Source organism: Limulus polyphemus, unplaced genomic scaffold, assembly GCF_000517525.1.
Source record: "Limulus polyphemus unplaced genomic scaffold, Limulus_polyphemus-2.1.2 Scaffold154, whole genome shotgun sequence".
Taxonomy (NCBI): Eukaryota; Metazoa; Arthropoda; class Merostomata; order Xiphosura; family Limulidae; genus Limulus; species Limulus polyphemus.
The window spans coordinates 370,089-385,079 of NW_013665764.1; the positions used below are offsets into that span (position 1 = coordinate 370,089).

General features: G+C 31.9%; 1 protein-coding gene across 1 annotated transcript in view; it reads right to left on the reverse strand.

The window, feature by feature from the left end:
• Window positions 1–14,991, reverse strand: part of LOC106476276 (nephrin-like) — a 141,594-nt gene that overhangs the window by 118,318 nt on the left and 8,285 nt on the right. The gene's annotated exons all lie outside the window — the stretch shown is intronic.

Genomic DNA, 14,991 nt, shown 5'->3' on the forward strand with positions numbered 1-14,991 from the left:
AGTAAAATGTTAATGGAAACTTCATATTAATATGATGTAAAAAGTAAAATGTTAATGGAAACTTCATATTAAGATAATGTAAAAAGTAAAATTTTAATGGGAAATTCATATTAAAATAACGTAATAAGGTACATATGAAAAAGTTAAAAGCAATGATATACCGAAATAAATAAAAAAGTGAAACATTTCTCTTTTCTTCAGTAGACAAATAAAAATATTTTATTAGTAAATATAAGGTTTACAATTATTCAATAAAAATATAATTCAATTAATAAATTTATCTTTTTTCTACAGCTTTACCATTCAAGTAAAAACACGCAAACAAACATGACCCACTAAACAGTTAACAACATTATTTATAGAGTGACTATTGTACTGCCAGAGGTGAGTAGGAACGACAGTATAAAAGTTAATAGAGGATAAATTAACACGTCTAAACAAACAAACTTTATTCTACTTTATTTTATTCGATGTTTCGGGCAGACATCCTTCGTCAGGAAGTAAATATTTAAGGTTTAGGTTACGTCTTCAACGGATTTAAGGATTCCGTAATGTCAGTAGTTGTGGAGTAAGTCTTAAGCAGATTAAAATTTATTTTGTATAAGGTTTGTTACAAGGCTGTAAATACCAAGGAGACTGTGTTAGTTTGACTTTTGGCTTTGGTATGTGATACAGTGTGTACATGGTCGCTATAACTACAAGTTTTTAACTTTTTACGAATTCTAATATGGTGTACGAAAAAATTCAATAATGCCTTTTTTTTTCTTAAACAGTATTTTCTTTAAATTGCTCAACGTAGAACGCGTGTAATCAGAATGTCTGAGTATTTGAAATTTTCAATTATTTTTATTTTATTTTAGTGAACGTTTCGCCATTGCGGTTATAATAGGGCTAGTATTAAATGAATTGTTAGCCTATTTTTATGTGACAAGGTGTTTAATGTCAGACGAAAGGCGTCTCTACCCGAAACGTCGTCCTAAATAAAACAGAATAATGTTTTATTTAGATGTGTTAATTTATTCTTTATTTTGTTTTATCCGAATATTATCTATAAGTTGACAACACTGGTTATTATAGTCGTTTATTGTATATCTTTGAATTTAACAGGCACTTATAAAGTCACATTTTTAGTTAGAAAAATATGAGTAAATCGAAACGATATACATGGTAAATAAACAATTAAGCCGTTAAAATAAAAGGTTTGTTTGTCCTTTTAGCCCGCTTCTTATCTCTTCAACATGCTTGAAGACAACCGTAATAGTTCTTTTTTAAGTGCTTTCAGACAATTACCATCTGAGTCTTGTAAATTACCTCTGAGTCTTTATATGGAACTTGGATTTGTTGGAATAGACTTCGATGAAAAAGTCGGCAGTTGGTTCAACTAATTGTCCTGTCTATGGCGCGAAAGATGCTTGCCACTGGGGGGCACGAAAGATACACAACTAAATTTAAAAGCAGCGTTCTAGTCCGACAGAACCAAATAGAAGTCTTTCTTTCAAAGAGTTTTTGAATACAACCAAACAATTGGTGCTAAAGAAAAATCATACTAGGAGATATAAAACAAATTCGTGAAAAAGCAGCAGAAACCAAAAACTTAAATCAAAATGTTAAATAACACTTAATTCTTTTATAAAATAATTTTTAACTCACGACATGCTACCTTCTCTCTCCTTCTCAAAAGAAGTTAAAGAACAATGTTCTTCTAGGTATTGTCTTCTTGAAATTTGCTTATTTCCAGAAACATTAATTTATGCCAAATGTAAAATTCCTTAAACACGTTTTTCTTTTGTTGTTTTTTTTTTAATATAGAATATTTCGGTCAAGATCAGAATTATGCATTACTGTTGCGTTCGGTTTGTATTTTTCATATATGTTGGGTTCGGTTTGTATTTTTTTCATAAATTAATGTTACGTTCGGTTTATATTTTTCATAGATTACTGTTATGTTTGTTTTGTATTATTCATATATTACGTTCGGTTTGCAGTTTTCATATATTACCGTGCGTTCTGTTCGCCTTTTCCATATATTATTGTTGCGTTCGGTTTGTATTTTTTCGACTGAAGTACCTTTTTATGTCTTATATAGTTCTGCTTCTGAAAACTTAAAACAATGAATTTTTACGACGTTGTTTAGGCTTAACTGTTTGGATAGATTTTGTTTTCATTATATGATTGAACAAGTCAAACTTACGGTAGAAAGGTCTGAATCTCTTTCCTCCTTAGAAATAGAAACCTTCAGTTTTGGTAAAAGTACTATTTTCTATGCTCTCTTAGCTCTTGTCTTTAATACATCATCCCAAAACTACTTTAACTCCAATATGAAGATTTATCAGGAAAATTCCAAAATCATAGGTTATTTTCGTCACTTTAACTAAACTAAATTCTCTATGATATGCTAATATTATAGGTTTTCGGTGAAGCTAATCAGGTATATATATCTTAAAGCAGAATTCTTATGGAATCGCAGAACATTTTTACCTCCTTTTATGTTCATAAACAACAATGGATGAAGTGTATGAAGCGCCAATATAAGAAACATATCAAATATTTACTTAATATGTATTAGTTTATCGCTTTTCAGTTTTAAATGAGTGATTCCTTTGGATATTTCCGGTGATTCATTCAGGATTGTACGAAGATGGAGTTATATATAATATAAATATAACGTAGCTAAACTAGCGCTAAGTCTTTTTATGAATCCGGGTCATTGACACAATTAGTAACCTATACGATAACATAAGTCTAATTATTAATTAATAACTAATTTTCTATTCATCTATTTTATTTTCAGTTTTTATCGTGCGAGAGCTATGTACAGCATTGAAAGTGTTTAAAATATTTGTTTGTTATAATTAAATGCGACTACAATTGAATGATTAAAATATACTAAACGCCTCTTTTTGGGTGGTAAAAAACCAATCCCTAAATATGATACAGTATGATCGATAAAGTGAAAATGCTAATAAGAACAAGGAAACTTTGACGCTACTGCAGTTTAATTAGTCCAGAATGCTTTAGGGAATGGTTAATGGAATCCTGAATATTAAATTACTTCAAAACCTTAGAGCTAACATTGGGAAAAGCGGGTTACCAAACGTTTATACCTAAGAGCTGAGAAACGAGTATTAGTACAATAACTTTGTAACATTCCAATTTATTGTTTCTCGGTTCCCTCGGAAAAAGAAAGCTTTCCGCCATCTTGTTTAAATATATTTTTGTTTTAATTTACAGCCCAATTATTATCACCGATAAACATAGAAACAGCAACAAGCAAACGAGAAATACAATTTCAAACTTGTGATACAATTAAATCAATGTTCAGTGTATTCAGAATTGATTACGATAAGTTAAAATTGTAACCAGTAATTTTTCTCCAGCTTATTTTTTCGTGGGTTTTTGTGGCAAATTTTGGCTGTTGTAGATCTTTCAGGAAACCTGCACAAAGTCTATTTATGTTTCTTTTCTTACTAAACCTTTTGAAAAAAACAATTTAATTCTACTGAACTGGAAAGCTATCAAATGTGCGACTTTGTTCTGTGGATGGGACAATTAGTTGAAAAACTGTCGACTTTTTCAGAAGAAACCCGTTCCAACTAATCAAAGTTTTATACAAACACAGTGAGATAACTTACAGGGGCTCAGATGGCACTGGTCCGAAATCACTTAAAAACAACTGTTACAGCTGTCTTCGACTTGTTGAATAGATAAGAAATGGGTTAGAAAAACACAATCTTTTTTATTTAACGGCTTAACTGCTAAGTTACCTTGTATGGCGTTTTGATTTATGGAGCTCTTTCTGTTACATATCAAAGACATACAATAAACATTAGCCTTTGTTGTCAACTTATAACTGATACTCATGTAATTGAGACATAAGTTTGTGTGTTAAAAAACTAAACAAAAAAAAAGCTAAAATAGCATGGTTACAGTCCAAATAAATTAGTTAGTACAAATATAAGTACATAAGCCTATAAAGCTATTTGTCATCTTGCTATGGACGGCGAATACGCAAGCTCGCCAAAACATATGAAACGACAGGTTTCAAAATATCCAGATTCTGTAAACATTGTACGCTTCTTCTGGAAAGCCAGTTCGACTGAAAACCAATATCAATACCGTAGAACTTAAAAGTCATTCTTCGTGAAAGGTAGTCCCTTTGAAGAAAGAAAATTCAACATCTCAAAATCAAATTCCAGGATATTGGTGACCAAATCACATCGTTGATGATTTTTATAATATTGATAGAATTACGCATACATGAACTGAACATTAATTTAACATTATAAAAAAGAGCCAAATCAAAGACTTCAAACCCCTATTTTGAACAAGCCACGAGGAAACTTCATATTACTCTACTGTAAAAAAAAACAATAAAAAAAACAGCTTTTCGTCAGTCTCAGTGACTAGGTTCTGAAGAAAGTGTTTTATCGTTAGGTTAAAATTTTGCTCCAACTCAAACAGAGTACTCAGATGTTATTCATGGATAACAAGAAGTTGCCAATCGTTTAGAAGAACCTGTTGTTACCGAGGTTTGTTCTAATACCAAGAAATCCGCAGAAGTTGTCAATCGTTTAGAAGAACCTGTTGTTATTGAGGTTTGTTTTAATATCAAGAAATCCGCAGAAGTTGCTAATTGTTTAGCAGAACCTGTTGTTGTTGAGGTTTGTTTTAATATCAAGTGTTTCGACGTAATAAAAAACTCGCTAGTAACATAACATAAAGATGTTCACAACCTTAAGCAATATAACAATCTTGTGATTTTACCAGCAGACGAAGGAAACTCTACTTTCCTTATGGATAGAGATTAGGAAAAGAAGGTAACCGAATTATTATGCGACCCTGTATATACATATATACCTTTAAAATCAGATCCCTCTAAAAGAGTATGAAGGGACTAAACAAGTGTCTTTCACAACTTTATGATATACTAGAAATACATAAACCTGACTTGCCTCAACGATCTACTGCATGCTTTATTGGTTCTGTTGTATGAGTTTTTGTCTGTGGTTTTGAAACCTTCAGCTGAAACTTCCCGCTACTCCTTAAGAAACTCAGAACAGTCTGTTGAAATTATTAGGGACAAAGAGATTAATAATGATGACATTCTGGCTCACACAGACACAGTCCAAATGAAAGAATAGACCATTCCAAGCTTTTACTTGTTGTTAAACAAATGTTTAAACAACGCTATTCAATTATGTACTACAGCTGTCCAGTGTCAGATAACAATCCGAAGAATTAAATAGTGGCGGAATGCTACAAGTTCTTCAAATACCTATAGAATGATAGGTTTCTTTTTTGAGAGTGTAAAACATTTAAATACACTATTTCGATAACATTCTTGTTAGTGTTGATGTGGTATCCCTGTTCACGAGAGTTCCTGTCTGTGTTAATATTGTAGAAAATTTACTACATAAGAATTGCTCACTTCCTCAAAGAACACCAATCTTAATTAATAATGTCATTAAACTTCGAGAATTATGTTTAGAATCTAGCTATTTTCTTTGGAATTATCAGTACTTCAAAATGAAATAGATGCGCCAATAAACTCTTCTCTTCTCTTTTTCCTGCACTTGTTGATATTTATATGCAGCATTTTGTACTGTATCTTCCCCAATTTTGGTTTTGATAAAGTGATGACATTTTTTTGTGTTTTGGAAACATAGCACCAGAAGTTTGTATGAGTTTTTACTACATCTAAATAATCAACACACTCTTATACACCAGAAGTTTGTATGAGTTTTACTACATCTAAATAATCAACACGCTCTTATACACCAGAAGTTTGTATGAGTTTTTACTACATCTAAATAATCAACACACTCTTATACACCAGAAGTTTGTATGAGTTGTTACTACATCTAAATAATCAACACACTCTTATACACCAGAAGTTTGTATGAGGTTTTACTACATCTAAATAATCAACACGCTCTTATACACCAGAAGTTTGTATGAGTTTTTACTACATCTAAATAATCAACACGCTCTTATACAGTTTACTATAGAAGTAGAGACAAATACGTTCTTACCATTTCTGGAAGTATTCGTGGAAAAAAAATATCGAGGACCTGAAACTAAAAACTACTGTTTATCGGAAAACAACAACCCACATGAACTTGTATCTTAACTCCAAATTCTGCCACCCCATATCTGTTAAAAACAGCGTTATTAATACTTTATCATGCATAGCGCGTAGGATATGCAGCAACGAGTACATAGAAACTGAAATATTCACAGGATAGTAATATTCTGCTTGCTAGGAACTGAAGGAAAAACTAAATAATATTGAATATATTTAATATTGAAACTTTCTTCAAAAGCCTGATAACTTATGCAATATATAAACTATGGTTTAGACGCAACTTCCTAATTCCATGCAATAAAAAAACAAACATTGTCTACAATATATTATAATATGTGAATATCAAGAAATACATCCGAGAGACATAACGAATGAAAGAACACAAGATAGACATCGTACGTGTTTCAGTAAATACTTCAGCTGTTGAGAAAACAACCACAACGTTGACCTTAAAAATGTAAAAATAATTATTTTATCTAACTTTATTAATTTTTACAGTTGATCATGTATTGCTAGCATTATGTTAACGTGTCACAATAATAGTATGGATTACAATGTTTTATCTTGTACTGTTATTTTATTTCAGCTAAAAAACCGCTGTGGTACGAAAAAAAAATCGAAAACAAAACATGGAAAAAGCTTATACCATGAAAAATGGCTACTGCGAAATAGATAATTTAATATTCACAACCAGAGGAAAGGTGTCCCAGACCGAAACGTTGTGAATATTAAAACATCTATTTCGCATTAGTCATTTTTCGTGGTATAAGTTTTTACCAAAATTTTGTTTTCGTTTTTATTTTATTGTAACTTATTAGGCTTCATGCTTATTGTTGCAATGATAGATATTATTGATTTTAATTGTTGCTTAACAGCCCGCCAGTGGTATGTCTGCGGACTTACGACATAAAAAACAGGTTTCGATACACGTGGTGGGTAGAGCACAGATAGCCTGTTGTGCAGCTCAGTGCTTAATTACAAACAGAAAATTAGTTTTCTGTAATAAAACAATGTTAAACTATCATGTTATCATTCAGACAATATGATATAAACTGAAAATATATAATTTTCTTGACTAGAGCCTTTCATCTTCAGCAAATGATAAACAACAGAATTTGTAAGTTGATTCAGTAGACAATAAAAGTAATTATATGAAATGGTATTTATGAGTTTAAGCAAATATGATACTTTTTATTGCTGATTCGGTTAATAAAGAATAATTTTTACGTATAGGCTTCGTTTTAATGTGCATTATTCTACAGAACATATTTACTCTAGAGACGTGTAAGATCATTTGAATAAAATTAAACACAAACAAATTTAAGATAACCTCGTAGTAAAGAAATTTCCTTCAAATGAATACCAATGCCTTGAAATTGTATAATATTAATTATATTTTTGTTGTTCAAGCCGTGTGTTGAATTTCCAGTTTTTGTAGTAATTTAAGTACTTTTAATCCGTTTATGTTTGGGTATTATATATTAAGATAACTTTATAAAATTTTAACAATTAATTTAAATCATGTAACTACTACAAATGGTGAACATTTTCAACAAAGACTAAATTTCATCTATAAAAATATACATCTTTATTATAATAAACGTAGCGTGTATATATGTATCTATCTATGTATGTGACCGAAGAAATAAATACAATATGGCACCATAGACAAAAATCCACAAAAGAAATTCACACTTTGGGTATTCAAGATTCAGGCAATTAGAAAGATAACTATGGTAAGTGCAACAACCATTTATTTATCACAAAAACATGATGTTAAATAAAAGTACTCTCCTTTCAACAAGAACATGACTTTCACTAGAACTGTACGTAAGGGTTTAAGTATATCTTTATTGATGTAAAAAATGTTATTTTTCAATAAAGGGTACCACTTTTAATATACAAATATACAGCGGTATGTCTGCGGAGTTACAACGCTAGAATACGAGTTTCGATACCCGTGGTGGGCAAAGCACAGATAGCCCATTGTGAAGCTTTGTGCTTAATAACAAACAAATACAAGCAAATATATATATATATATCAGCATAATCTGAACACTTCTCCCGTTCAGTAATGTCCACTTTTTCTAAGATTTTTTCAATAAGGTATAAATACTACGATTAGTAATTACTTGCACAAACAGCCATCCGTAGGGCGGCCTTTCTGCTATTATAAATAACTTTGCTACAAACAAATGATAATATTCAATTTTCTTTCTTCTTTATTAAAAGACGAGAATTACATTAATTATTTTTTATTATCCTGCATCTTAAAGCTGAAATAATACACTTCTCTCTCCCCCAAAAATGCAAAATGCAAAATTTATAATTTCTGTAATAAAATATTTAAACGCAATAATTCTTTCTGAAGTTTGCAATTGCACAGTAGTGATAAAACTTTAAAATGCTCACCTAGTGTAATTTAGACCAATCTATAAAAAGGCTAAGTTATTTTTTTTTCGTGAAAATAAGCTATTAATATAAAAACGTCCGAGTTGGTGGTGGATGGTGTTGACTAGCTGCTTTCCCTCTGCTAAATTAGGGACCACTAGCGCAGTTAGTCCTCGTGTAGCTTTGCGCGAAATTAAAAAACGAGCAAACATTAATTTAACAAATATTTAAATAAAGTCACTTTACATTTTTAAAGTCCTATTTAATTTCTTTTTAAATTTGGGTTTTAGCTTTTAGTATATAATTTTATGTTTAACCCAAAATACCTATTTTACTTTACAAGACCAGTAATACAAAGGGTTGAGTACTCATATTAAAACGATTTAAAATAAGGAAATTAGCAAGTTACATGACAAACATAGCCGATATAAAGTCACTGTAGAAAGGCTTTCATCAAAACTACATTTTGACATTGTTTAGCTAGTTTTATGCCACCTAAAGTTGATCGCTTTTGGAAAGACTATGTGACAACCCTTTCCGACACAAAATATTCGTACACTCATATTATAAGGATGTGTTTAGATAACGGAGATATGGAATTTCATAGACAGAGATATTATTTGTAGTTAATGTTATCAGAATAACAAAGGAATATGGATCAATATAGGGAACCAGTGCCACCCAGAAAGAGACCTGTAATAAGTTATATTCTAACAATGGTAAGTTACATGTAACGTTTTGTAACATGTGAAAATTCACAAATACGACGATCAGTGACAAAAGCTGTCAAGAAGAATTCCCTCCTGGAAAAGCGACACATGCCATGTGTACATAAATTGCTTCCATTACTCAGTTGTTTAATCATCTCATGTTTTAAACAACTGGAGAATGAAAAGGGCATTCATGTTATTCCATGAAAAGACATACCAACCCAATCATATGACACAGTACTATGGATTTCTATAATATCGAATTTATGAAACGAGTTCTGAGAAACCGTCACTTTAGTGTAAGTGATGGATCGTGGAAAGCTGTAAAGGACGAGGAGTGTGCTTTAGACATGAAAGTTTTACAAGGAGCCTATTGTAATGGCAACTACCCTACAGGGCTACTGTTAAGATGCACGGTCGTCAGATAGAGCACGACCAGACATGCCAACATGGAGTGAAACGATAGGTAGAGTATTTCACCTATGTATAACATTATAGGAAATTGACTTAAATTATCACTTGTTTATTAAGCTGTTACAGCAACTGCTAATCAAACAACATCATGTCTATAAAAAATATTTTGATTACTACGCAAATAAATATTACGAAGGCTCTCAGCATTAATCTATTAATTTAAAAATCTGAGATATAGAAATATAATCTAGTCAAATAAAGTAATCTATAACTACCTTGACAAAATCAACTGTGAGATATGAAATTATTCAATTATATATTAATTAACATTTGTTTATATTTTCCAAAATTCTCGAGCTAAACTACGCAAAGAGCTTCAGGGCAAATTCGTCCCTAATTTTGAACCGATAGAGAGAGGGCGGACATTTACAGCACTCGCCGCTTTTTTCTGACCGAATGGTGGTGTTTGACTTCTACCCTTATAATGCACTCAGGTCCCAAAGTGCGGAGCGTTAATGGGACGCGAGTCACGAATCGCAGCCTCAGAGTTCGACACTCTATCCAATGTACCGCACTCGAACAGTTTTAAAGACTGACAAAAGGGAAGTACGATGATATGAAAGGATTAGATTGAAGTGGCTATTTTATTAAAGGATTACTGAGATGAAAATATAACTTGAAGTTCATTTTTATTAAACACCAAGATTAACTTCATCGATAAAATATGTAGCTAAGAATTGGAACAAGGAACAAAAATTAACTTCCTCATTAAGGCTCAGGGATCTACACTAGGTGCAAATCGGATTCCAAAGAAACTTCATTTGTGTTCAGCAATGACAAACGTAAATATTAACAAGTATACGAGTAGGTAGTACTTTACCAGCTTTGATAAACTCGAGGGGGCCCGTCATGGCCAGGTGGTTAGGGCGCTCGACTCGCAATCTGAGGGTCGCGGGTTCGAATCCCCGTCACACAAAACATGCTCGCTCTTTCAACCGTGGGGGCGTTATAATGTGACGGTCAATCCCACTATTCGTTAGTAAAAGAGTAGCCCAAGAGTTGGCGGTGGGTGGTGATGACTAGCTGCCTTCCCTCTAGTCTTACACTGCTAAATTAGGGACGGCTAGCGCAGATAGCCCTCGCGTAGCTTTGCGCGAAATTCAAAAAACAAACAAACAAATTCGAGGCTTAATAATTGATCAGCTACGACAAATCTCGGATTGATAATACTTTATTGGTGATGACAAACGTTAGGAGTAATCATACTTTATTTGACAAGTGACTAAATGACATCAAAATACCTAATACGAAGTGGATATTCCAGATCGTAAAACCCCCTTAGCAATAGTGACTTTTATCCACAAACTTAAAGTTGATAAATCAAAAGAGTATTAAAAAGCATCAACAATATATTTCATATTTTAAAGATGTTTTTTTATTTGATTTATGTTTAAGTGCAAAGCTACACAATGAATTACCTGCACTGTGCCCAACACAATAATCGAACCCATTTTTAGCGTATAAGCTTTCAATCTGAGCTACTGAAGGGGGGGCATATTTTAAAGAATCACGCATTTTAGTAAATGTATTTGACAATGATTTCCATTAACCGTAGCTAATACTTCTGTAAGTCCTCTTGAATTTGCAGTTCAACTTTAAGTAGAAAGCCTTTAGAGAGATTGTGATGTACGTTCTTGAAGTTTAGCATTGTTACTGGTAAATGGAAAAATACAAACAAATGCACAGAAATTAAGGCCACTGATCCTAGTTAGTTGGACAGTATCCACGAAAGAAGTGCGAGAACTGAACTGCTGTTGTACATCAAGAAGACATAGGTCATGTCATCCAAAACGCTCAACGAATTCAAAGTAAGCAAAGATCAAATGGGGGTATTGGAAAGCTATATTTTCCTGGGGTCCATACTAGACAGAAATGGGAGCTGTTAGAAAAAATCAGAAGAAAGCTAACGTTAGAAAGGATAGCTTGAGTAAGATAATGAAATATAAGGATGTATTAATGAAATATAATGTATCTGTGACGTCTGAAATAAGATTAATAAGAACGTTAGTTTTCCCAGCAGGGGTGCATGGATGTGAAACCCATAAATTACGAAACAGCGAGAAAAAGGAGATCGACTTATTTAAAATGTGGTGCTTCAGAAGATTGTTCAAGATTCCATGAACAGCAAGGAGAAGCAATCAGTTAGTTCTGGACCAAATAAATCCTACTTGCTTCCTTGAGGCCATAATGTTCAAACAGTAACTGACATATTACGAACATGTGATGCAGGCAAACAACAGAATAAAGAGGACTATGAGGTTTCGTAAAGTTGATGGAAGCAGAAGGAGGAAAAGACCTCAAACAAGATGGATGGATGGAGTCAGAGAAGTCATCAGTATGGGGTTGAATAAGTCTTTAGCATGTCATCTTGGTGAGGGCATAGTCCATCGGTTCACCAGGAGTCGACACTGAATCAATGACACTTAATTTATGAACTGTATTTGTTTTAATTTTACAAGCCATCTCGTAAAGCTACAAATGAAACTTGAATTTTGAATTGAGTTAAAAGGTTGAATAACTCCAAATTGTATTTTGTTGGAAAAAACAAAACAAATATGTATGTATATTTTAAAAATGTCCCCCAGTAAGTCAACGGTAATTTTCGGGTTTACAACTCTAAAATCCAGAGTTAGATTTCCCGTGGTGCACAGAGCACAGAAAGCCTATTGTGCAGAAATATGTATGTATATTTTAAAAATGTTCCCCAGTAAGTCAACAGTAATTTTCGGATTTACAACTCTAAAATCCAGAGTTAGATTCCCGTGGTGCAAAGAGCACAGAAAGCCTATGTGCAGTTTTAAAGTAAAACAAACAAGAAATAAAAAAGGTGATTAATAACGTGCATTGTATCTTAATAGAAAAAAAACTAAATCAGACTTATGTTATATCCGTAACAGTTTCTTGTCTAGTTATGAGTTTGGGCTAATTAGAATATGATTCATTTCTCATACGTTGCAAGATTTTGTTATATTCCTAATGCCCATTTACTTCGCGTCATTATTACATCTGGAAATACTTATTACACACCCAGCCTTTCTATCCTTGTAATTGTCCTTATCAAAATATATGAGAACATGTCATTAGGAATGTGCCATAATAGTAAATTGGATGTGATTTGGTGTACTAGAAAAAAAAGTACAAATAAAAGTTTTGCGTTAGTTTTAGTAAACTTGTATGTTATTAGTGTTTTTGAAATGTTTTTGTTGTTATTCTACTACGTTAAAATTTTATTTAGGACGACGCTTTACACTTATATTAATGAAGAATCTGAACTTCACTGACAAAAAAAACAAAAAAAAACAAGCAAAATGAGACAAACAAAGAGTGACAGACAAAACTTTATTGACACATATACTTTTAGAAAAAACCGTTTGCCAGATATTTAACACGTGCACATGTTATCCTTAATCTGGAGGTTTTTAATAAGTAATTTTAGAAAAACACGTTAGCAAAAGTTTTTTAGCTTTATCTTTAGTCTTTGAAGGTTCCGTGGCTAATGAGAAACCTGTTAGTGAAATGGTTAGAGCTTAGATTGTGACAAGACTGGATGAGTAATTAGGTGTTAAAAAAATCACGTCCATTTTCACAGCTTGGCAAACCTTGATTAAAAGTATAATTTTTCTCTTGTCAACTTCTTAGTTGTAGAACGGATTATTACATTTATTCTACACACTTACAATAGTCAAACTGTTATAATAAAAACAAAATCAATTACAACTCTCCCTCGAGCTCTCTAGTGACGTCAAATTGTGAGAGAATTTGAAAGAGGTTCTTTAAAGTTTCTCAAGGCTAACATAACACGAGAAAAAGAGTTGTGTGCGTATTTCAGTTTGCTAAGGAAAAGGTTTTTAATTGAAATAAGTTAAAAGTAAGTTGCGAAATTTAAAGATATATATGAAAATATTTGATGCTCCATTCCGAAAGTTACATCTTAGAACAGTCAATAATTATCAAGAGTAAGCGCATTTACATTGGTTTTCTTCAATTAACAGTAATTATAAAGATCAAGCGCATTTGTTTCTTCAAACTAAGAGTAATTATGAAGGTTAAGTGCATTTACTATTGCTTTTCTTTAATTAATGATAATTATGAAGGTTAAGCGCATTTACTATTTGTCTTCTCCAATTAATGATAACTATGAAGGTTAAGCGCGTTTACAATTTGTTTTATTTAATTAATGATAACTATGAAGGTTAAGTGCATTTACTATTGCTTTTCTTTAATTAATGATAACTATGAAGGTTAAGCGCATTTACAATTTGTTTTCTCCAATTAATGATAATTATGAAGGTTAAGCGCGTTTACAATTTGTTTTCTTCAATTAATGATAACTATGAAGGTTAAGTGCATATACTATTGCTTTTCTTTAATTAATGATAATTATGAAAGTTAAGCGCATTTACAATTTGTTTTCTTCAATTAAGAGTGAGCAATTTACCTTACTGATATAAAAGAACTGTCAAAGAAACTGTCATTTAATTTTGAATTGTTTAGTGAGAAAGCGAACCTTGATAATCATAGTGTTTCATACACGGTATACTGGGTTTCAATAAGAACATTTTTGATACGTTGATTCTGTTGCCTTGAGACAATATCCCATATCACCGGGAGTGATTTCCAGTAGCGATGTAACTCATGAAGTATATAAACAGCTGTGAGATTATACAGCATAGCTCTCTTATTGAACAGTAGACAGGGGTTAAAGTACTTTTGTAGTAGTGATATGGCATAGCGATGTAACTCATGGAGTATATAAACAGCTGTGATATTATACAGCATAGCTCTCTTATTGAACAGTAGACAGGGGTTAAAGTACTTTTGTAGTAGTGATATGGCCTTCTTCGTGATTTTATGAGCTTTTTTATAGAAGAGAGGAATTTATAGAATACCACCATGTTAAACCAAACTAAAGCGTAAATTATAAATGTTTTTATTTGTTTGTTTGTTCATAAGCACAAATAAATGCAATGGGATATCTATGCCGTGCCCCCAATCAAAATCCAATTCTCAGTGAAAAATTTAAAATTTAAAAATAGACTACTGCGTCACTCCGACATAGCAAATCACAAACAGGAAAAAAAAAGTTAAATATTTACTGAGGTCCTATCTGTAGCTACCAATTATTGAAAAAAAAAGTTAAATATTTACTGAGATCCTATCTGTAGCTACCAATTATGGAAAAATAAATTAAATAGTTACTGAGATCCTATCTGTAGCTACCAATTATGGAAAAATAAATTCAATAGTTATTGAGATCCTATCTGTAGCTACCAATTATTGAAAAAAAAGTTAAATATTTACTGACATCATACCTGTCGCTACCAGTTATGG